Below are 25001 nucleotides of genomic sequence, written 5' to 3'. Positions count from 1 at the left end.
AAACTTAGGCCAAGTGCCCACATTTCTGAAGCTAAATAGTCAGGGCCAGCCTGGCAGCCTGGGATGTCTTCCTAGTCAATGGAAAGAAAGAGGTGCTTTCTGAGGAGTGATTCGATTTGGTTGGGTCAATCTGCCCCTGAAGCTGCCTCTTTCTCTTCATCGACTGGAACAGAGCCCAGCTGACTGGTCTGAGATGTCATTCAGGTGTGAAAGTGAGATAAATCCCACCTTGAGCTAATGAAGCTTTGTGGGAAGCCTGCCTTTGGTTACTCCAGTTCTGAGGTGACCTGCCAAAGTGAAGAAGGATTTGTGAAATATTCTTTAAACTGAGTGAAGGGAGAAGCTTGGCTTTGAAAATCTGTAGAAAAAGAGAAAATCCACCTGCCTAAAAAGGAAGAACCAATTTCTGCATTGTCAAAAATCTTTTACAGACTCAGAATAACAACAGCAGAAGGAGATGACCTGGAATGACTCAGGGGCTCTGTGGGGAAAGGAGCAGTGTGTACTCCCAGAAGGAGATGAGAGCCAGAGCAAGGTGGGTAGTGAAAACCCAGGCACAGGATGGTGGGTGGCTGTCAGATGGCTGAGAAAGCAGCTGGAAAAATACTGCAGGCCAAATTGCTATGGTTTAGCCCTGTGCAGGAGGAGTCTGAGGCCTGGGGGAAGCAGGGAGAGAGCAAAGGGAGAGCAACAGAGGGGTTCAGGGTATTTGACCATGGACATGGGCAAAACAGGCATTGCTGAGGTAAATTGCAACAAAGAGACTTTTTTGAGGCTGTAAACCATGTTTAGAAGGAGTCCAGCCACAACAGAGCGTTTCTGCAGATGTTAATTGCTGCTTTGGTGGGGCAGAGCACTCCATTATTTGGGTTGTGCTAAGATATATGAGAAGACCTCTTAATCAGATTATAAATGTACTTCCTCGAGCAGAACAACCCAGCCACCCCTGCTTAGTGATATTTATTCACCTAAGTCATTAGGTGGCAGAGTTCAGATTTCCAAGTGCATGTTTGGTATAGACAAGTCAATATGTTTTTGTTTTTTTTCTTAATTTAACTTCTTGATTGACTTATTATGTACATTGGCACTTTTAAGAGCTTCAAATAAAACACAGTGAGAGTTCAGAACAAATGTAAATGGCCTAAAAGAAAAGAAAAAAAAATCCTATAATCTTTTTTAATGGCTATAAAACGTGGGAAGGATATATCATAAGCTCCCCGCATGGGGTCCTTGTCTGCGTTCAATCCAGTATTGTAATTTAGACATGACTTTTTATTTAATTTCTGACTGAGAAAGGGAAATTAGAAAACAACATTATCTCAGCTGCTCCGTTATAATGAACAATATTTCACAGTGCCAGTATAAGTTACCTTAAGAACTTATTTTATGAGACAAACATTGGCTGAATTCCACAAACAACTGGTTTTTCTGGTGTCTTTTGTCTGCCGAAGAACCCAAACTTAAGTAAGGTTTTTAATTGTAAATAAACCCATCATTATGGTGACGTGTGTGTTACATGGGTGTAACATGTGGACCTCTGCAGTCATGAAAGTGATGATGGTAGGCTCTGGGTTAGAACCAGGGAATTAATTCCTTCTGAAGTGCAAACAGAGACTGTTTTGTTTCATGCTAAACACTGTTTTCTGACTTTTTCTTCTGGAGCAGGTACCTATGCTTGTCTCCAGCAGCGCTTGATATATAGGTATGACAGACACCCATGGAAATACCTTGTGAGTTTGGTTTTTAGAGAAGTGTAGACTGAAAAAGAAAAATTTAAAATTCAGGATTCAGTGTTGAAAAAGATGGAGAGAGGCACACAGATAGCAGGGCAAGGTGGAAATATGACTGCCTTGAGCACGCTCAGGTCGAGGCCAGAGCAAATCTACTCCTAACAAACTCCTCCAAATATTTCCAAGAACACCAGCCCCAGGGTAGGAAGCTGCCTTGGATGAGCAACTTTTTTGTTTTCAGACAATGTAAACCAGCCTTCTCTGTTTTTCACTGCTGTGAAATGTAGACCATTGATATAAAATACTGACTTTAGTTGTTTTTCCTATGGGGAAATCCCAGACTGGGATTATGCAGCTGAATGTTTATTTAGCTGTAAATAACACATTGTCCTGTTAATCTCTCTATCTGTTTTATCAATTTTTAAGTCATGGAGATTTATCCAGTTTGTAATTAACCCTTTTGTATGGCAAAAAGCAGGATAGTCTCTTTTCCCCCAGCCACTAAACACATAATGTTCTGATAAATATTTAAGCAGTAATGAGGGACGTAATGCACAGTAATCCATTAGTGCTGCATTCTGGGGGAGCAGCATGGTGCTAAAATGGATGCTGTAAGTGCTAAAATCCCAGATTGAGCAGAAGGACTTCTGACCACTGTGGGATTTGGCTTTGAACTATGCTACAGGTTGGAAAACCCATTTGAATGTGCAGACACGCTTTCTTTGCCTGCCAAGAAAAGGTTCCTTTAAAGAAAAAAACAACAAAAAAACCAACCAAACAAAAAACCCCCAAAAAGAATAACAAAACCAGCTATCTCTGCAAATGATGTAGCCAAATATTTTCCAGTCAGAAGACCACCAAAAGCCAAGAGTGGGCAATCAGAGCCTAGACCAGTGGTGAGATAAAGGTGGTGTTGGAGGCATGACCACAATTGGTTCCACTAACATCTAAAACCAGGCTGAAGGAGGATCTATGAGAACTTTATCTCTTTGAGCAGCCTTTTCTCCTCTTTCCCCATTGTTTTCCTCGTCATTATGTCTTGCTGTCTAATTACAATTATGTCTATGGTAGTTGCTTTTCACAGCAGGGTCTTGATTCGTGATTTCCAAGGGCAAAGAAAGGTGAGGCTGGATACCAGGACCTTTGTGCTACAGGCAGCCACTGCAGCTGAGATTTGTGCTGACTTCAAAGCAGAATCCCAGCAATATTCTCTCCACTTATCTGTGTGCAGTGAGCAATGGCAAGTGGCTCTGAAGAGATGTTCTGCTGGGGCACAAGGCAGAGCAGGAGTAGTGTCTTCTGCTAAGACACTAAGACTTAGTGTCTTAGCAGAAGCTGATGGGAGCTGATAGAAAGCAGAAATGCTTCCTTGAGGTCATGGAAAAGGAAGTTTTCAGGAGTATCTGTGAATTTGCACCTGGACCAATAAACATTTTTTTTTAATTGTTATTCATTTTACACCTCAATAAAGCTTAATTATAAGTAAGCAGTAAGAAAAGCAGGAGACATGTTCCAATAATATTGCACTTCTCTGAATCATTCCTGTGGGGCTCCAGCAGTTTTGTTACCATGAAGCAAAATAAAACAAATTAAGAAAACTATTCAAAATTCATTTAAAAACATCATCCAAGGAGCATCATAATAAAAGCACAATAAGAGAGACAAGCTCACTTGGCTAATTTCCTTCATGTGCTGCGCATGTTTATAGTGTGTCTCTTAGTATGTTTTAATTAGCATCACAATCATCAACTGGTAACTAACAGCATGTATGGATCAGGTTGGAGATGCAGGCCACCTCTTTGGAGCAGAGAAAGAGCTGAGGATTTTTTATTTTCTCTGCAGGTCAGCAGAGCCTGCTGGCAGAGCAGGGCTGTAAAGCCCTAACTCTTGGCCAGAGGGAATATACTTGAGGAAAGGAACCAAATTTCAGACACTGGACCTTCCATCCCTTGGGATTTCCCACCCCCATCCTAACTTTTACCCTTCTGCTCAATGCAGGACTCATGTGGCAGACAACTGCATTGATCACATTGCTCACTGACAGCCCGAAAAACACTTTATTTTTTTTCTTGTGGTTGCAACATCCTATTTGTGAATTTAGTCTCCTCTTGGGTGCATCATAAAGAATCTTGCCTGTTCTCGTTTTCACTGAGGGAAGCAGGTTGCTCAGTTTGCCTTTGGGGTGCCCTCTCTTGGCTTGGAATTTTTTATTCTAAGAATTATTGTATCTCTTGCTGCTTTTGTTTTATTTTAGTTTATTTTTATTTTAAGTGATGCTTCTACCTCCATCTGAGCCCACTTGGTGGTGTGGGAGCCATGTCAGGTACCTGAGGTGTGGTTGAACACAGTGACCTCTTCAAGGCCAGGTGGGATGGGGCTTGGAGCAACCTGGGACAGTGGAAGGTGCCCCTGCCCACTGCAGGGGTGGAATAAGATGAGGTTTAAGGTCCTTTTCAACCCAAATCTTTCTAGGATTCTATGACATGCACTCACTCAAAATTGAGATGAATTTTTCTTAACATCTTCTGGATCAGAGCTGACCTGCATCTCCTGAGACTGGGGTGGATTATTTCAGGAAGTCTGTCCAGCTGTGAGCTAGAAATTGCCTCCAAAAGGGAAGAAGAAGATGCAGCTGTCATGGATAGATCATGCTTAGTAACCTTGAAAGTTTTAGGATGCCATTTACTCCACCTTTGGGCACTATTCTCGTGTCTGGAAAAGCATTGCTTCACCAGGCCACCTACACAAAAGCACACTCAAGTGTGTTTTCCTTGACAACCCTGTTTAAGAAGATTTTCCTCTCCTGACCTGCTTCAGGTACTGCTCCTGGAGTAGTTGACACTGCTGTGCAGCAGGGATTTGCAGTGTCTTGCAGTGATCCCGTCAGTCTTGTGATGTGTGCTCTGAAATGATGGTCTTTGCATCTGGTAAAAGCAGGTTAGTGGAGGAAGAAAAGACTTGGCCTTGTTTTCACCTCACCTGAGGATACTTTTATCTGAATGCTTGGCCCAGCCACTTCCTGTTATTATTGAGGCATCCTGTCTAATTCACTTTTTCCTTAAAAAAAAAAAAATCACTTCCCCTTAAGAATATGTTATGAACTGCTGCACTTCAGCAGTGTGATAGTTCATAACAGAATCGAGAGGAGCATGAATTATTGTCAGAGCTACATTACCAATGTGTAATCTGCAGCATTGGTTAATTTGTTTTGATATTAAAGTTTTAATAGGAAATATAATTTGATTGCATTTTAAAAATAAAAACTGATTTTCTGTATTACAGAAAAATATTATGAATAATAAGCAAAAAAGGGGCTAATATAACTAGGCATTTCTATTAACAAAATGAATATGTTTCATACGCTCTCTGTGTACTAATTCAAGTCATCTGATGCCAGTTTGAGCTGATTTAACATAAACTACAGCCTTGTTCCTTTGCTCTGCATTTTGCAGCATTGCTAGCATTAACTTGTGGATGGGATCAAAGTTTGGCAGTATCAGCTTCTCGCACATCAGTTATTGGCACTCAATTATTAACAACATTAACACCTTGTGCTGCTCTCTCAACACACCAGCAGGGTCTGGTCTGTATTTATAGACGTTTTCCAGCTGGACTCAGAGTAACTAAAGAACCCAACTGTGACAACAATGAGCTCTCAACCTCTTAAATGAGTGTGGGTGGCTCATGCTGGTGGCAACGTGCAGATGTATTTGTTATTAGGATTAGAGCAGGGGAGTGGCAGCTCAGCAAAGGTGCAAGCCTGAGTGTGATGAGTGCTCTGGCATGATGTGAAAATGTTAAGGAATTGCTGAGATTGGAAAAGTCCTCTAATGCCATCCAGTCCAACAATTTCCCCAGCATTGCCAAGACCACCACTGACCCATGTCCCCACGTGCCACATCCACACAGCTTTTAAATCCCTCCAGGGATGGGGACACCATCAATGCCCTGGGCAGCTGGGACAGGGTTGGACAGCCCTTTCCATGGAGGAATATTCCCTAATATTCAGCTTAAACCTCCCCTGGTGCAACTGGAAGATATTTCCTCTCCTCCTGTCCCTGTTCCCTGGGAGCAGAGCCCGACCCCCCCGGCTGCCCCCTCCTGTCAGGGACTTGTGCAGAGCCACAAGGTCCCCCCTGAGCCTCCTTTGCTCCAGCCTGAGCCCCTTTCCCAGCTCCCTCAGCCTCTCCTGGGGCTCCAGCCCCTTCCCAGCTCCGTTCCCTGCCCTGGACACGCTCCAGCCCCTCAATGTCTCTCTTGTCCTGAGGGGCCCAGAGCTGTCCCCAGCACTGGAGGTCTGGCTTCCAATGAAAGGTCTATTTTAGTCTTTATTCAGCAATGCTCTCCCATGGGGCCTGGGGAAGATGCTGAGGATGAAGTGAACATCCTTTGACTGCTGCCTTCCAGCCTCTAATCACAGCCCAAGCTTCATTGTATTCCGCATTTAGCAACTTCCAGTGTATTCCTCTACAGCTAGAGCTGAAGCTCCAGAGGGCAAACTGTTGCTGTGGTGTTTTTTCACCTTTAATAAGCTGCTTTGCCCCCTCGTAGCTCTGTCCTTACGCTGTGTGACCTTGTTTACAGTGGTTAAAGACCTCAGGGCACTGTTATTAAAGAATGTGAGCTTAGAGTAATGGAAGGGTAAAAGCTGTCCCATAGCGAGCAGCTGAAGGTGCGTGATCTATTCAGCTTATCAGAAAGATATAGAGGAGAATTGATGAGAGAGTGTATTTTCTTCCTGGATCCTTCAGTGGGTACCAAAGGACTCCTTGGTCTAGAGGGAAAAGACGTAACAAGAGCTGAGGGCTGGAGTCTAAAGCTGTAAGATATCAAATTGGAAACAAAACACACATTTATCTCAGTGAGGATAATTAACCATGGATAATAATCATCAGGGGGAAAAGAAGATTTCTGCCTTCCTGATGACTTTAAAAAAAAAAAAGTCTGGCTTTCTTCCTTGAAAAGAATATTTGAATCAAGAATGTAATTTCAAACCAGATCCGTTTGAATGGCTGACATGGAAAGGCAGGATGGTTTTTATACTAGATATCTAAAAGACCCTTCAGATTTCAGAAAAGTCAGCATTATGCAGGAGCATTTGCATCTGGGATCTTTGCCTAGGTAATTATATTTCACCTGTCTTGATGACTGCCCAGTTTCACTTGCGTTTCAACTGCACCCTGTCCTTGACTGGAGACAGAGCCCAGTCTAGGATGGCTCTTATTATTGATCACAGCTTTCCTGGTTCTCCTAAACTAGGAGATGCATTGCTGTTTCCAGTTAACTGATCACCGGGTAATGTCTGTGGGCAGTGTTTGTGTGATTCATCATCTTTGGAAGGGAGGCAAAGTGATACTTTTGGATATAGGAAAGGATTATTAGTGGAGCAGACAAAGAATGCACATCTGATGAAAGTTCTGTACCTTCTGTATTTTTTATTATTATTATTGGTGTCACTATTAATGACCAACAACAGTGACCTCTCATGTCATTAGCAGCAGGAAAAATGTTCCTTTGATACTGTAGGGAGAGGAAAAAATTATTTAGAGCTACATTAAGCCCCTGATCAACGAATTCAGAAGTTTTTCAGGTCAGTATTTCTTCTCAGCTTCAACTCTTTTCTTTTGCTCTGTTTCGTGACGGGAGGAATTTCCAAGATGGGAGGAATTTCCAATTGACATGGATCTGTTCCTACATCTCTGCTAGTATCTTTGAATGCCTACCTAACTTTGAACACGCAGTTGCCAGAGCAAGGAATAAAGAGATTCACCTTTGACAGGGGGTTTGATTTAGCTTGAGAAGTGCCAACTCCAGTGGAAGAACTGGGGATAAATAACTCCTTGTTCAGATGTCTCTGGTAAGAGCTTCATTTCATCTGGTAAGGCTGAGATGAATTCTAGCCTTTCACTACTTACCTCCTACCCTTAGACTTCCTTGTCACTACTGAAAAAAAGAAAAATATCCTTGTCCATCTCTAAAATGAATGTTGACTTTGCTTTTGCCAATCATGGGGAATTACCTTGTCTGAATATTACTTCTCTCCCTTCAACATTTTTTTTTTCCTTTCTGGCTTGGCACAGGTCATCTCTCTGTTCTCCCTTACAATGAGAAAAGGGTTGGCACCTCTACTCATCCTGGATAAAGGAGCTCATAAAGACCAGTGGTGTTGGGGAATGGACATCTGGGGGGATGGGAATTTTATTAAGCAGCTTAATTCCTGTATTGATAGTTAGAATTTCTATACTTAACAGATATCCCTTAAATTTTGTGGAGTGTGAGACTAATCCTGTCAAATCAAAAGCAATAAATATGAGTCCATAAATTTAACGGAGAAGAAAGAATTATATCTTTGTTTATCCTTGTGGTGGAGAAATAAATGGATCCTGTGCAATAATCCTGCATAAAACATGAAAGAAGTCTCAAGCCCATGAGACTTCTCCAGAGGAGTCAATGAGAATGGGTTGTCCTTGGTGGCAATCTGATTGTTTTTTCTCTGATAAGGATGTTGGGGAAGGCAATAATGGACAGGTTAGGGGTTGGAATAAGTTTTCCTTATCACAGGTGTCTGAGATGTCTTGAAAGAGGCAGTTGAAGGGAAATATTATAGAGGTATGTGCATTTCTGGAAGGCTTAAGGAATAGGAATAGAAAATAGCTATTGACTATTTATCTTCTCAGATGAACCTGTGCATTCACCAGGCAGAGGCAGTACTGAATTAGAGGTGGTTTCCCACATCTCTCCACCAGCCTTGGGCAAGTGGAGAACAGCCTATGCCTGGCACATTGCTTCCAGTTCTTTGGACTGTCCTAATGGACAGTGATGTACCATTATTACAATATAAATTAAAAATAACCAGAAGCACCCCACCATCTTCCTTTGCCAGGCAGGCCCATTGCATTCAATTCATCTCTTTTTATACCTTTTTCTTTTGCCTTTTTTCTTATTAATGTCTTCCTTTTCACCACCTGTGAATTAAAAATCACCTAGTTATCCTCTAACAGATTTTTAAGTTCTATCTGTCTGAAAACCATGTTGTGTTTCTTCTTTTTTATACATCATCCTTGCAATAAAGTTTGTGACACCAGAACTCGCAGTGCCTTTATCTCCAGCTATATCAGCTCCGTGGCTGTAAAATCTCCATTATCTTTCCTTTCCAGTCTCTCAGCTCTGCTGAACCACCCACTTGTCCAAAGGAAAATGAAGAGTGGCGTTTTCTTTTGAGTACCCCTCGGCTGGAGGGAGCAGGAGACGGAAGGGAAAATACATGGACTTAGACTGGAGAAGAGAAGGCTCCAGGGAGAGCTCAGAGCCCCTGGCAGGGCCTAAAGGGGCTCCAGGAGAGCTGCAGAGGGACTTGGGACAAGGCATGCAGGGACAGGACACAGGGAATGGCTTCCCAGTGCCAGAGGGCAGGGATGGATGGGATATTGGGAAGGAATTGCTGTCTGTGAGAGTGGGGAGGCCCTGGCACAGGGTGCCCAGAGCAGCTGTGGCTGCCCCTGGATCCCTGGCAGTGTCCAAGGGCAGGCTGGAGGGGGCTTGGAGCAACGTGGGACAGTAGAAAGTGTCCCTGCCGGTGGCAGGATGTGGAACAGATGAGTTTTCATATCCTTTCCAACCCAAATCTATGATTCAGCTCCTGGTACTGCCACAGACCTGCTTTTATGGCAGTGCCACTTTTTCAGAAGTGGCTGAAAACACTGTCCTTTTCAAATTATGTTTGTCTTCTTTAATTTGATTGACTGTTTCCCCGTCTGCACCCAGCATAGCCTTGTTTTCACTTGCTGGACACCATTGGCAAAGGGCAATTTTGTTAAAGGGCATTTCTTCTAGCCAGGTAAGAGACCTGCCCTTCATTTCACAGCCTGTACATATAATTTTCAGAGACATTTTCAAGGTCACACCTCAAGAGGAAGGTGAGATGAGGCAGGACTTTTGGGCCACTTTGCTGCACCCCAGCTTTCCCAGCAACACCTGGATTTGCTTTGTCCTTCCACGACAGGTGTTCCACAGACCAGGAGATAGTTTCCTTAAAGCTTTACGGTGAGGGTGAAGTAAAGTGAGAAAGGTACTGTAGTAGCATTTGTTATCTAAAGATGATAAAAATGACATGGTAAAATTACTCAGAAGATATATGAATTGGCCAAAAATATTGGCAATGGTCACTGAACTGGTGAATTGCTGGTGTGTTTGGCTGTGAGAAATTGAGTGAGGAGGAAAAGGTGATAAATCTGATAATACCTGGGTTATCCTCAGAACACAGCCTGGCAGCAGAACTCATGGCAGCAATAGTTCAAAAGTACCTAAAGGTAATCTGCATTTGGCATCATGGCTTATTTGTCACGTTTTATAATAGTGCCTGCTTGAGTTTATCATTGTCTGCTCATGCATTTTAACCACACCAAGGCATTATGTACAAGCCATGGGAATATTCCTGAAGGACAGAGGCCCAAATTCTTCCCTGTCACTCTGAGTTTTGTAAATCATCCATTAGCTTGCAGTCTGGGCTAAACAGATTTTCCTCCAACAAACCGTGTCAAGCCAACTTGAGGTCTCTACACTGGCTCCCTGGTGGTGCTTCAGCAAGTCATTCTGATTTACCCATGTGGACAGATTGTAAAGATTAATTTGGATCTACAGACTGAGTTCAGACAAAAACCTGACTCTGAGTTTGAAAGAACTCCACTTTTTGTGAGCTAAACCAGACCCCAGGCCTGATCAGACCAGGACCATGACGAAGTGTGGGTTGAAAGCTGAATGCCTGAATTATTAAGTTTGAGCTCATGTCCGTCCTGGGTTATTCAGCAGTGTCATGCAGAGCTTGATAGATTCAATTGCAAACATGGGCTGTGCTCATGTACATTTGGCTGTGTCAGCTTCAAGCTGAGCTGCAAGTTCAGTGGAATGAAAATAATTCAAAGTGAGACCTCAGCTAGGCTGCTGGGTTTCTCCAGTCAAACCAAAGGGTTTCCCTCATTGAAGATAAAACCTTCTGGATATCAACAAATTCCATGGGAAACAACACAGGAGACAAACAGGTGCAGGTAGGCTGAGCTGTAGTGAGAAACAAGCCTATGCTGGAACTCTGCACCGAAGATTAGAGAGTGTCTTCTGCAGGAACCTATAGCTCCTCCCAGAGCAGCAGCGTGACATCCAAAAAAGGAAAAGCTGCTGCTTCCTGACTCAGGCAGGACAACCAGAGGATGAAAGGTGCTGCAGAAGGAAAATGCACCTCAGTTCTCTCCAAAGCAGGTTGCAAATTGCGATCTGGAGCACAAGCCTGTCCCAGGGCTGAACGCATACTGTGTGACTGCCAGCATCTCCCTTTACACTGTGTCATACCCCTTGTGTGATTATTTCACTTTTAGGTCCTCCTGAGGCAAAGATTGCAACAATGCTTTAGCAAAAAATACTTTTATTTTCTCCCAAACCACACAATTTGTGCAAGGGCAAGCATTTTATAGCACTCAGATCCCTGAAAGGTGGGAAAGAACATACAGCACTAAGTTCACATAGATAACCTTGGTACAATTACAGCTCAGGGCTTTCTTTTCCTTTAATACCTGACTCACAGGTCCTCCTTCTCTGTGGCATCCCTTAGTAGAAATCACAGCCTTTTTACGTCTCTCATGAGATGAAATAACACTGTGGATGATCCCTCCCCTTTGTTCTTCCTGCAGGAATCACTCTGAAATTCCCTGGCCTGTGTTATAATAGAGGTCAGAGCAGAGCAAAATATCCCCTCCTGGCCTTAAAATCTATGAATAATATTTTCCCTTGGAGACTCCAGCCAGGATACAATGGGAAGAGCCTCAGTCACACCTGGGTTATGGACTTGGGCTGGGTGTAGGTTGGATAAAACCATCACACGCGGATGGATGGATTCGATGCACCTTCTGTCTGTCCAGCTGCACCTCCATCCCAGCCTCACAGGGCAGTAGCATTGTGGTATCACAGCAGTAAAGCCACTATGAGCTGGGATGGCATCTCACATGTTTGCTCTTGCTCACTGATTTAGTATTCAGAATTTAGAATTTATTGAGGATTCTTCCTTTGTCACATCATCTATCAGAGACAGACACCACCGAGATGGAAAGGGGAAAAAAAATTAAAAACCTGTTTATTGCTCAACTTGCTCTAGGCATGTTTTAGTTTATTGTTCAGCTTGGTTCATTTCAGTGTTTCAATTTGAACGGTTCGCTTAGTTGCTGTGGCTAAAAAAAAATAAATTAAGAAAACCATAAGAAAACCTATTTAAAAAAAAAAAAAAAAAAAAGAAGAAGAGGCGGCAGGAAAAGTTGAGATTTGTGGGGCCCCTCAGCACCTCCCAATGTCAGAGGTGTCAGCAGATAATTTAAGGGCACAATCCCACGTCGCCAGAAGAGACGTGCTCCCAATTCCCTATTCCGCACATGTTCGCCCATCGAGCTGCTGTTGGCACCCCTGGGAGGAGAGACCCGCATTGCAGATACCCTGCCCAGCCCCACAGGGTTTGCTGCTGTGTCTGCTCTGCACAGAGCCCTTTGCTGGGATGTGCCAGGACCTGAACATTTCCTCTCATTTTTCTCAGGCTCACAGAAGGTGTGCACAAAATTCCTCTCGATGGACACCGGCATGAATGGGGTTGGTGTCCACGGGGAGTAAAAGGTGGTCACATCTCTTGTGGTCACCCAATGGCAGATCTGATTCAGGCCCCACAAGTTCCTGAAAATGGCATCAACGTGTGCTACCTCTCTCCAAATGCAGCAGCTCTTATTTCAGCAGCCATAATTACGGCTCTGCTGATCCTCCAGACCTCGCCTCAGATATCTCTGCCTCCAGCGGGGTAGGGGCTTTCCAAAGAAAACAGGATCCAGCTTCTCCACACAGCTGCTTTAAGCATTTGAAGAAACCTTCTCCAGCAGCAAGTGTAGTAATCTCAATGGGAGATAAGTCAATTACAGCAAATTGAGCTATTTCATTTCTGGCTGCAAATGGCTTTCAGTTACACAAGTAGACACATTAATCTAATAACTAATGATCATATATTTTACTAATCATACAACGCTGCGTGAGGTATTATATCTAATTATATTTAAGATTAAGACATCTTTATATGTGTATTTTTGCTGGTTGCCAGGCTGGTGCAGATGGATGAAAACAGAAAAAGAAAGCAGAAATAGTTCCAACCCCCTCCCTGTAAGAAACAGGAGGTCCCTTTGAAAGATGGAAAGATACAATTCAGAGAGGATTGGCTGAGGTTGCCTCCAGGATAGAATACAAGAGAATAGGAAAGAAAAACTGCAATAAAGTATTCTATAATATTGACTTTTTTCACTGGAAGCAAAGGTTGAATCCAGAAATTTGATGCTAGTGGCTTGGGAGCAAAAAAACCCCACCAAATTGTTGAGATTGGAAAAGCCCTCTCGGATCATCCATGCCAAGGCCACCACTGACCCATGTCCCCAAGTGCCACATCCACACGGCTTTTAAATCCCTCCAGGGATGGAGACACCATCAATGCCCTGGGCAGCTGTGCCAGGGGCTGGATAACACTTTTGCTGAAGATATTTTCCCTAATATCCAACCTAAACCTCCCCTGGTGTGACTTGAGGCCATTTCCTCTTGTCCTGTCCCTTGTTACCAGGGAGAAGAGACCGACCCTAAATTAAATTAAACAGCTCATGTTGTTCTCACCCTCCTAATCTGTCCTTGGAGCCTCAAGGCCTGCAATGCAGATGAGATGCAACCGAGAGATGTTTCCCCAAAGCTGTGCTTGCAGAAAATCTGACTGCCTCCTGCTCCTGGGCTTCTCAAAGAACTCATTTAGAGACATTCCTGAGACAGATCATCCACAAGAACCCTCAGTACAACCCAGCAAACCTGCAGCGCCCACAATCCTCTCAAGGACCTTAGAAACAGAGAATAGGAGGATCGTTAGGGCTGGAAAACACGTCTAAGATCATCCTGCTGCCCACAGCACTAACTGAGTGCTTCCCAGTTCCTCATTCCACTGGTGTGGATCATCTCCTGTGTCTGGTGCCTCCAGAATGGAGTAAATGCACATGGCCACAGGGAACTGCTGCATGATCCTCTTTCCCCCAAGGAATGTCTTCCTCCAGGATGGTATAGCTCTTGTCTCTATGATCCAAAGAGCAAAGGCTGACACCAACAAGATGCCCTAACTTAGACTGCATTATTACCTTTTCCAGGCTCAAGGAAGCCCCCAAGAAGCGAAGGGATAGTCATTAACATAACCACTTGAAACAGGGTCTTTAACTCAATCTCTTAAAGCTTATCCTGAAGAATATTAGTCAGTGCTAAGATAACTCCCTGAGCTTGCCTGTGCTGTTGGTCAATATGATAATATCCTAAATGCAGTTATGCAATCGCTGATTACTCTCTTTGGTAAATACTTTTATTTATGCGGGTATTTTTTGCATCAGTCTAGTGGCAATCCATCATATATGAAGGTCTCGTGGCAGCTGCTGTTAAAATCAATATGTGTTAGGATGCCAGAAAACTGAGCTCATTTTTCTCCTCTTTGACATCGTAACTAAAGATCATAAAAAGAGATAATGATAATGACGCAAGACAATGATTAGAGATACTCTGTTAAAGGAAAGAACGGAATCAAGCAAGTAAAAAAAGAAAGGGTGGTAAAATAACGGAAAAGGGCCTTTCTCTTTCCCTGGAGGAAAAGCTGAGTTAATTGCAAGGGAGGCATGTATAGAAATCACAATTAATAATCCTTCACCCTTGCCCTATCACTCTCATGTAGACCCCTTGCATTACAGCACCTCTGCAGCGAGCACTGCCAAAGCCAGGACCTGGGTCTTCAAGCCCCACTCCGGGCAACCAGCTCTGCAAATTCAGATAGTCCAATGGAACACCTATTTATCAGGAGGAAAAATCCCCTCCCTGCTTTGCAGTGGTTGTTCTGGAACAAGATCGGCTACCAGGTCTTACAAACCTGTGGCACAGCCCAGGTTCTGTGAGATTGTTCCCAGGACTGGGTCTTGGCACCATAATCAGCTGTGACTTACTCTGAAATGTATTTGTGTGGGAAAACAGCACTCTTCACTCAAGCAGAGCCACCCCACTGCACAGGGGTCAACCAGCCTGTGATATAATAATATATATAGTATATACCATGATGACCATAACACGGTGCTGTGCACCTTACGTATGTAATTCCCCCAAAACATCCCTATGGCATACAAGCCATGGTATGCATATACCTCTACATATTTAACTCAAAGGATCCTAGAATTTTTGGGGTTGGAAGGGACCTTTAAAGATCATCTAGTTCCATCCCCAGGGATGCCTTCAGTAGGCGAGGTTGCTCCAAGCCCCTTCCAGCCTGGCCTTGGACACTTCCAAGGGACACTTCCAGGGGCAGCCACAGTTGCTCTGGGCACCCTGTGCCAGGGCCTCCCCACCCTCACAGACAGCAATTCCCTCCCAATATCCCATCTAACCCTGCCCTCTGGCAGTAGGAAGCCATTTCCCCTTGTTATGTTCACTACATACTCTTGTAAAACACACACATGTGCTCACATATGTTCTGTATTCTACCTCTAGAGGTTACAAAGTGGCTACAAATTAGCATAAACACATGAGAATGTGTTTCCATACATCATACATAAGAATAATCTCTCATTCATAAGAACATTTTTTCATACATAATCTTATTTTATTTTGTCTGGATGTAGGGTGTATGAATATATTTGCACATCTCTAAAGTACACCACAAACCTTCAGCACAACGTAAAATCCAAAAAACCCCAAAAATACGTGCATTTGTTAAATGGCAAGTATGGAAATGAGACACACACATAACCCCCCCACTGAAATCCCCACATCAAGTGTGAGGGAAGTCCCAAAAGCTCAAGATCCTTTACAGCATCAACGCAGCAGTCTCAAGCCCCCAGATCTGTGGCCAGAAAATCAAGCTCTGTATCAGTACGAGCACGCTTCTCCTGCTCTGATTGCCTCCCTGCAAGCAGAACCCCATCCCGGGAGGCAGGAGGCATGTTCAGATGACAGAGGGAGACTGATCCCCCCCGTGCCGGCGCCTTGGGCAGCTGCTCTTTGTCGTTCAGTTCCACTAATCACACCGTGGCTCTGACATCCCTCCCAATATTTAACTTTCCTGGGACCTCTGGTAGTTTATTAACATTTTCAGGCTACAGGTGCTGGTGTTTTCTGCCTTCAATTACGCGGCCACTTTTAGCTGCGGGAAAATTCCCTGCCCCAGGCGAAGCGTTGGCTGCAGTGATAGGAATAATCATTTGTGGGTGATATTTCAGCAATGCGCAGAGGGAAGTGGAGGACGATCTGTGACAAACAAAATGGATGGTATCAAAAATCAATTCCACTCCTGCTACAGGAATGAGCAATGGAAAGAAAAAAAAGAGGCAATTCAACAGCTTTTAGAGGCAGAGAGGACTCAAAGGGAAGAAAGCATCCTGCTTAGAAGAAAAGCTCACTTTGCTACGGAACAATAAAACGTGCCACTTGAAAAATTTTACATTTTGATGTGCATTCAGATGTGCCTATGAACACTTCCATTGGGTTTGGTGCTAGGAAACCCAGTCATTGCGAGATTTCAGGCCCAATCTTGCTTGTTTGACCTCAGCCAGATTCTTCCCCAAGGTAGGAGATCCTCGTTCATGTCTCTGTGTGTGTGTGATGTGTGCACACACAAGTTTTCATGCCTGTACATGTGTGAATCTTTTTCCTCTTAGAGCTATGGTACCTAGGTAGAACAGGGTCTGTAATCTATTTAAATTTTTCTAGGTCTTCAAAGAAGTCTTCACTTAAAGCCATGGCCAAAGGACTACAGCACTGACCTCACACCTATTAAAAGTGAATGAGGATTTTTTGTTGAGATACCTGCTTGGCTGTAAAGCAGTTGACTTGTGCAGACATGCGTGAGTCTGGGTTTTCAGGGTTAAAACTCTCACAAAGTAACTTGTAAAACCTTGTGGGTTTACCCTGAAAAAATAACTTTGTGATGGGCCAACGTGTTGATTATGGATTTGGACCACTCATGACAAGAAAGAAAGTCCAGGGCAGGGAATGGAGCTGGGAAGGGGCTGGAGCCCCAGGAGCGGCTGAGGGAGCTGGGAAAGGGGCTCAGGCTGGAGCAAAGGAGGCTCAGGGGGGACCTTGTGGCTCTGCACAAGTCCCTGACAGGAGGGGGCAGCCAGGGGGGTCGGGCTCTGCTCCCAGGGAACAGGGACAGGAGGAGAGGGAACGGCCTCAGGCTGGGCCAGGGGAGGTTTAAATTGGAAATTGGGAAAATTTCTTCCTGGAAAGGGTTGTCTGGGCCTGTCCCAGCTGCCCAGGGCAGTGTTGGAGTCCTCATCCCTGGAGGAATTTAAAAGACATGTGGATGTGGCACTTGGGGACATGGGCTAGTATGGCCTTGGCAGTGCTGGGGGAGTGGTTGGATTTGATGATTTTAGAGTACTTTTCCAGCCTAAATGAGTCTGTGATTCATTATTGCTGCAGAGTGTATCTGAAGGTACACAAATATGTAAAAAAACACACACCATTTTCACTACTGGCAAATCTGAAGATTTGCTCTGTGAATTATGGCTCTGGTGCCTCCCAAAATGCCCACAACGACCAGAACCATCTCGCTTTGTTCAAGAGGTCCTTTCAGATATTCACAGCTCTGATAATTAGAAAGCTTCTTGTAATTTCCAGCCCAAATTTATTCATGGCTAGTTTAGATCCATTTGCACTTCAATAGCCCGCTCCCAGAGGAAGAAGGAGGTTGCAGGGCTGTAGATGGAGGTGATAGGTTTGACCCAGAGAGGAACCTGGTTCCTGCAGCCTCTGTCAAAGTCCCTGGTGACTGGATTGAGCAATGGTCATTTGAAGTCTACGAGTGGAGCCGAAATATTAAGAGGATCAAGCCTGCAGGAGGGGAATTCAGAGATGCTCATCACTTCTTATTGTAAATTAAACATTTGGTCGTGCCAAAATGGTATTTACTTTGAGCTAAGAAATTGTCCCTTCCTTTCTCTCAATGTCTTTCATTCTTGATGAAGCTGGAAGACAGGAAAATAAAATGTTTATTTTATTTTTCCTTGGTTGATTTTTTTTAGTTGTAGCTTTCAATACTCTTCCCAGTGTTGAGAGAAAAGGATGAGAAATGCTGACTAAGTAATTTTAGCCCTATTTAGAAACCTGTATTAAGTTTATACTTTAAAAATTGACTCTCAAATATTTTCGCTTTTTTTCCAAAAGGGTCCCCAAGAAGAAAGTTGTGGCGCAGTACACCTTGAGGACGAACTTGAGCACCCTCTCCTGTACAGATGGTAGGGAAATATGATCTTGCCTGAGCACTTACAGAAACAGAGAGACAGAGGGTCCATGGAGGGTCTAGACTTGGTATGGAAATCAAAAAAATTGCCTCTTGAAGTGCCAAGCAGATTGCAGTGTGTCTTCCACCTCTTAAAGAAATAGAATGTTTGAAAAAGAATGGGAAGTGGAAATGAAAATACTGCTTTTTCTTACTCAGAGTTTTTTCTAGTCCATGGAAAAACCCTCTCTGGAAATAGGCATCCTTTCCACTCCTCCTGGTAGGCATGGAAAGAGGTGTGCAGGGTGGGAAAGCCTTGAGCAGGTCATCTGTGTGTCTGCTGCAAATTCTGGTTGGGCAGGATGGGGCCCTGCAGCATCTGCCCCCTCACATTGCTCCACAGCCAAACAACATCACTCTGGACTCCCTCTCGTTTCATCACAATCCCCAAAATTGTCCAGCCTAGAAAATCATAAAATCACTGAATGGTTTGGGCTGGGAGGGGCCTTAAACCTCATCTCATTCCACCCCCTGCCATGGGCAGGGACAATTTCTACTAAACCAGGGTGCTCCAAGCCTTGTCCAACCTGGCATTGGACACTTCCAGGGATCCAGGGGCAGCCACAGCTGCTCTGGGCACCCTGTGCCAGGGCCTGCCCACCCTCACAGACAAGATCTTTTCCTGACATTCAATCTAAAGCTAACCTCTTTTGGTTTAAAGCCATTCCCCATTTTGCTGTCACTACATGCTCCTGTCAAAAGCATCTCCCCCCACTGCTCCAGCATTCTCTCATGTTTTCCTAGCATACTCTCTGAGATGCTGCTTCCTTCTGGGACCATGCAAGGTCCAGCAGGTCATCCAGAGTGGTGGGACACAGAGCCCTGGCAGAGCTCACCAGTAAGGACTTAATGTGCCTGAACTTAGCCCTGCACATGGATCCTATCAGCCAAAAAAAGCCACCCAGCAGGGCTGCCACGTTTGCCACACTTAACCTGCTGCTGCATAAAATTCGTAGGTATTTAAACAAACACAACACAAATAGACACTGCAGAGTCTTTTTAATAAGAGCCCATTGTTGTTAGTACCCAAATTCCACTAATGATTTGAAAATAATTAGTGCCTTTCCAGGTCATGAAGAGGGTTGATCACCTTCGCCCAATTTGGTTTTATTTACAGCCTTCCCTGTTGTCATCTTGACATTTGCCACATGAAAGTTGGGGAAGGCTGGGGAGGGAGGGCTGAAAGGAAGCAATACCTGATCATGTAAACAATTAGACCTTTATCCATCCTGCCCAAAGAGGTCCTTTATCTGATGACAACCTCTGCAGAACGGAAGAGGAATAGGTACCTCCCTCTGGGACCATCCTAACTATTCAATCAATTCTCCTCAATTACTAACAAATCTAAATGTGATTTATCTGCCCAGGAATCATTCCAATATCAGGCAAGGATCTATCAATAAAGCCCCCAAAGGCAATCTTTTTTTCAGAGCTGTCAATAGAACCTCTGAAGCACAAAGAGAGGGAGCCAACAATTGAGATATTTTGCTTTTTTTTTCTTCTTTTTTTTTTTTTGAGCACTTAATTAAGTCGACAAGAAGCTGTCAAGGATAATTTTCAAAGCACACGGCCTCAGCATCTGACATTTGATAATATTACACTCCATGTTGATTGAAATTGATTTTTTCTCCTCTTTTTTTCCTTTTTTTTTTTTGTTTTGTTTTGTTGGAGGTGGAAGGCTGCAAAAAAGGGGCATTTGACAACTTTCTTGCCCATAGATCCAAGGACAGCGGGCCAGTTTGTTAAGGTCAGTCATGACAAACAGTATGATGGGTTTTTAAAACCAGCTGAGTTTAACAATAGTAGGGCACGGGTGTGTTATTTCAGTGTCAATAAAGCAAGCTGCTCAGCAGTTAGCAAATATCTCAGCAAGACCAGAGGCGCCGGGATTAGAAGTAATAGTAAATTTATAGGGTCGGATTCTGATCTCAGTTAATACCATTGTAAATCCAGAGTGAATTTCATTGACTTCAATAGTTTTTGATCCAGAATAGCCCAGATGTGGTCATTTTCTGAACTTGTTACCTGAGCTGCCAATTGCATCGTTGCTTTGGATTTATTTGTATTTATTTTTCATCCTGATGGGAGTTGGGCACTTCCCTTCCTGTTGTCCCTCCCCCTGTAAAAGTCACTGCTGTAAATCTCTCTAGATTATTATCTTCTTAACTGCCTAAGCTACTTTGTAAACCTATACATGCAGTAGCTGCCATTCCCCATGCCTTTGAAACAAGTGCAACTTTGCAAACATGGAGCAGAATCTGGCCCCTGTCCTTGCTCGAACAGGAAAAAAAAAGTCAGATGGCAAAAATGAGGTTCCAGGCTTTTCTTGCTCTTTGGCTCTCTAATCAGTGATCAGTATTTACTATTTGCTGCTTAGCACCCCGTGAAGAAAGCAAAGCAGACTCTCAGCAAATTGATTTGAACGATAATATTTTATTAAAGTTCTGTATTTTTAGTTGCTCTTGCAGCTGCAGCTGAGCAATTATGGCATTTCAAAAATAATTTATTGGTTATCAGAATCCAAGATATCATTTCTTTTGTCTCAGCTACAGAAAAAGACCCTGGAGTAAGGCAGTGGTGTGAAAGGCTGGGAAGCAGGAAGATGCTCTCCCTGGCCTCTGGGCAGAACAGCAGTGACCTGCCAAGTTTTTGGGTTCAAGAGGGGATGGCTTGAAGAATAATGGGGCTCAGAATGTACAAGTCCTAACCCTAGAATCCTTTAGGTTGGAAAAACATCTAAGGGACCAAGTACTCCTCAGCACAGCCAAGGCCATCACTGACCCCTGTCCCCAGGTGCCACATCCACGCGGCTTTTAAACCCCTCCAGGGATGGGGGCTCCAACACTGGCCTGGGCAGCTGGGACAGGGCTGGACAGCCCTTTCAGAGCACTTTTTCCTAATTATCTCTGTTCCTGCACGTCCTGCTTGGCTTCAGTTCATGCCCACCCAGAGCCCAACTCATGTCACCTGCTCCAGCACCAGGGCTCAACAGGAATGGGAACAGCTTGGCAAGTGCTCCCTTGGTCCCACACTGAACTGGAGCTCCAAGATGAGGTCAGATCCTGTCCCTATTTCATTTATTTCTGTTTCCTGCACAGGACAAGGGGGAGATGCATCAACATCAAGTTGCAGCCCATTGCAGAAGACCCAGTTCTGGACAGCTTGAGCAGTGGCAACAGGGTCAGTCTCATCAGCAACCAGATCTAAAGGGACAGGTCTGGCTTAAACAGATAAATCATTTCTCAGGAGTGTGTAATTTAGATACCAGGCACCTTTCATCTGTCAGAGAGCATCAGGGAGCAAGCAAGCTAAATTAATTAATTGAATTGCCCAAGGTCATTGAGGAAATCTGTAGACGAGGTCAGCCGTGGCCACAAACACCCGCAAATCATCGTCCCCATCGCCACAGGTGTGGTCTCAGCAGGAGTGTGGGATGAGAAGGGTTAAGCCAGGCTAGATTGAAGAGAGACATAATTATCCCAGGTAAGAATTAACTTGCGAGGAATTGGGAGCAAGGCACCACCTGACTCGAGCGAAATGATCTAAATCTGTCTGTCCCACGCCGATCCCCACGCGGCTCTCCCGCAAATGATGCACCAGAATTAACTGGAAGTATTTTACAGTAGGTACAATTCACCCCTCGGAGGGATGCTATAAATGTTGGTCTCATGGACGCCACTCCTGCAGCATCCTGAGATAAGGAGAGAGGGTTTAAATCCAAATCAGTGCCAGCACTGCCTCTGGAAAGCTCTCACAACAATTAAAGCAGAATTATAACAGGTTCCCGGGAGTGACCACAGTTTGGATTTGAAGGGTGAGGGATCTTGGTCTCTCCACCTCGTTTCAGGCAAATGAAGCCTGGGTTTTATGACTTTTGGGACTTTGTGGCTAGGAAATTAAAAATTACCAGGGTCACTGCTGGGCACTGGAATGTGACTGTAAGCCAGATCATCAATCCAGTCTGAAGGTATTCTTGGTATTCCCTCTTCCAGCTATTTCCCAGGGGTACTCTGGGGAACAGCCTGAGCCAGGCACCACCTGACTGCCTACTTGGGTCTGGCCACCCCAGGTATGAGTATAGATGAGGGTGTTTGTGCTAGAGAATGGCCCAGGTGGGCTGATTTTGGCAGTGCAGGTATGGCCTTTATGGTCTGTCTTCCTGGTCTCTTGGTTTAAGAGAGAGTTTGGGACCTCAGCTATAGCACAACAGGTGCTATCAAGATGAAAAAGTGGAAGTGGAAAGGTTCATCTGGCCAAACTAGCAGTGATGCTGCTCTTTGGAAGTGTCTCTGAAGGATAGATCCAGCCCTGTCCACCAGTCTGCTCCCTCCCTGTACCCTTGTGCTTCCAGGGGCCAGGCTTGTCTGATGGCTGATCCCATCAAAGATGCTGGCTCAGGTTTCTTTCCCAAGGTTCAGGGACAAGATGACACTGTGGCCATCCCTGAAACACTCTGCGTCTCTGTCCTGCCCTGTGCCATGGTTTCCTTGCCTCCCCACAGGGCTAAATCACAGCTCTTGTGCTTCCCATTGTCCTGAAGCACGTCTGCAGGATTTCCTGGGAAGACTCAGAGGCATAAAAATAGTCATCAGTAACAACCTGAGCAAACTTCTGATCCAAGAGTATGCTTTTCCCTTTCTTAGGCTCCACTTGGATGCACAAGAAATGAGCACCAAGATTTACTCCTGGTATTTGCTTTCTTTTGTTAACTCCTTGTTTCCTGGAGCCTTGGAATAATGGGAAAACTTGTTTCCTTAAGAAATAGCTGCATGCGAGTGTGGGCTGGAGTCTGGGAAATCATGAAGGAAGTGCATAACTCTCACATGTAATTCTCCCCTGGCTTCATGTGCTCCCCCTCTACCATCCAAGGGGATGATCCCTGCCCAAGGTGACCCTCAAAATGTGTAGGGACCAGCCAGGCTGGGCTTGCTGGGATGAACCCAAGCTGGTTTGAGCATTGTGATTGTCATCAGCCCTACAGGGTGACCTGCTGTCCTTAGGGACATCATTCAGTGGAGGGCTTGGCAGTGCTGGGGAACAGGTGGACTCAATGATCTTAGAGGACTTTCCCCACCCAAATGATTCTATAATTCTGTGATTCTATCCTCTCTCCTGTGCTTGGCTGGAGTTTGGTCCTCCTGTATCAGAGGGGCAGAAGGTTTGCACATCTGAAAACACAACTGTTGTTTTGCAAATATATGAAGAGATGATGCTCTTTTTCACAAACCCACCTCCACCTCCAAGTCTGAAATCAAAGTAGAGAGTTACTTGTGCAGTATGCTAGAGAAGGATTTACTCTGAGCCATCAGATCCCACACTGTGACCTGAGGCAGTGCAGACATGATGGGCTGAGTCCTGGCTACCTTGACCCTGCAGTGGTCATGCAACAACTCACTTAGATTCTGAGGACAGCATGGTACTAAAATTCTGTTTAAAAAAATCTTCCCCTGTTGAACTCCATCTCTTGTCTGGGATTGGCCCACCCTGGGGCACAGCAGGGGGATCCCTCAGAGGGTCAGCAGCACACTTGGATGATAAAGGTAGCAGCGCCAGGCTCACCAGAACTCAGATTGACCGTGGTGCTGGGCTTTGGAAAAATGATTTTGGGGTTTTCCTTGGGGAATGAGAGTGGGGACTGAAGTGGTCTTGGTACACTGAGGTCTTGAGGTGATGAGGACAAGCAGTGTCCAAGAGAATTTTCTGGTCTGGAGCAAGACCTGGGGATGCTGATTTCACCTCTGGTGCCTTTGCCTCTGGCAAGTCACTTAACAGTGAGGTTTCCCTCTGTGTAAAATGGGTAGAATAATCACTTCCAACCTTTCAGGGGAGACATGAGGATTAATTAATTAATTAATTAATTGTTTTGGAAGTAATTAAGTTTCTTATTTCACAATGAATTGCTTTTTTCTTTCTGGTCCTTTTTTTTTTTTTCTGAAAACTGTCATGTTGTGGGGAACCTTGAGTTTCAGCACAGCCATGAGCTGATGGGTTTTCCCCTGGACCAGGACAGCTTCAAGTCCTTGCCTGGAAGGACAGAGCTGGAGTCTTATCATTTGTATTGGGTTTGCAGGTTGCAACCACCAAGCCATGGCTGCCCTCCTCAGCCAGCTTTAAAAAACCAGTAGTGGCATCTTCCCATTGGAAAGACCAAATCCTGCCAGGCTCTGGCTCCTCTAAAACCTAGTTATTGAGGCTAGGGTTAGGTTCCAGGTCCCTCTGGCGTGCCCAGGCCTTGGGGCTGGTCCCTGTTTCCCACTGGCAGCTCTGAGTTACAGCATCTCACAGAATCTGTGGGGCTGGCAGAGATCCCCCGTGGCAGTCAGGGACATGGGGTCACCACGGGAACAGAGGACAGGAAGCAGTGACACACGAGTCTTCAACAGATGATTTGTCTTTGGCTATCTTTCCCTAAAGTAGACAAATCTTTCAAATTGCAACTAAGACTTTTGAAAGTGTCTCTAATCCTTGAGAAGTATTATTCAGGGTTCAAAAAGTACAGATTCTGAAGTGAATTTGGTATCAGAGCTCATATATTCAGATTGTCCTTAATTAACAATTAAAATGCAGAGTCTAAAATCTCTTGTTATGTCATTGTTTTCCAAAAAGTTGCAGGAAAGAGGAACCCAGCACTATCTGCTCTCAATAGACATCTGACAAAGGGGTAAGTATGGCTAATTCCCCATGGCATTATTTGTACACAGTGCGTAGGTATGGGTGAATTATTGCTGTCCTGATCATCTCATGATTTTTTTTTTCCCTTCTCATATGATCTTTTTTTCCTTACCTGGTGTTTTGACATCTGAGAAATTCATATTGGCATGTTGATCTATATTGTCTAATACAACATGGAGTGTAATCAATCACAAGTCCTGCTTAGTTTTTTTTCCAGCAACTTCAGACATAGTGAAATGGTA

The 25001-nt window shown here is 44.4% G+C and overlaps 1 long non-coding RNA gene across 2 annotated transcripts; it reads left to right on the top strand.

Moving 5' to 3' along the window:
- The first annotated feature begins 259 nt into the window (after positions 1-259).
- LOC138103396 (uncharacterized) lies at positions 260-24749 on the top strand. Of its 2 annotated transcripts, XR_011147715.1 has the most exons (6): positions 260-330; positions 432-535; positions 17973-18043; positions 19759-19834; positions 21186-21267; positions 24694-24749. It is a non-coding gene; the product is annotated as an uncharacterized lncRNA (long non-coding RNA). The 2 variants fall into 2 exon arrangements; XR_011147714.1 differs by lacking the exons at positions 17973-18043; positions 19759-19834; positions 21186-21267; positions 24694-24749 and adding an exon at positions 7811-8056.
- The last annotated feature ends 252 nt before the right edge of the window (positions 24750-25001 follow it).

This window comes from Aphelocoma coerulescens (genome assembly GCF_041296385.1).
Source record: "Aphelocoma coerulescens isolate FSJ_1873_10779 chromosome Z unlocalized genomic scaffold, UR_Acoe_1.0 ChrZ, whole genome shotgun sequence".
NCBI lineage: Eukaryota > Metazoa > Chordata > Aves > Passeriformes > Corvidae > Aphelocoma > Aphelocoma coerulescens.
This window is presented reverse-complemented; position numbering and strand designations above follow the sequence as displayed.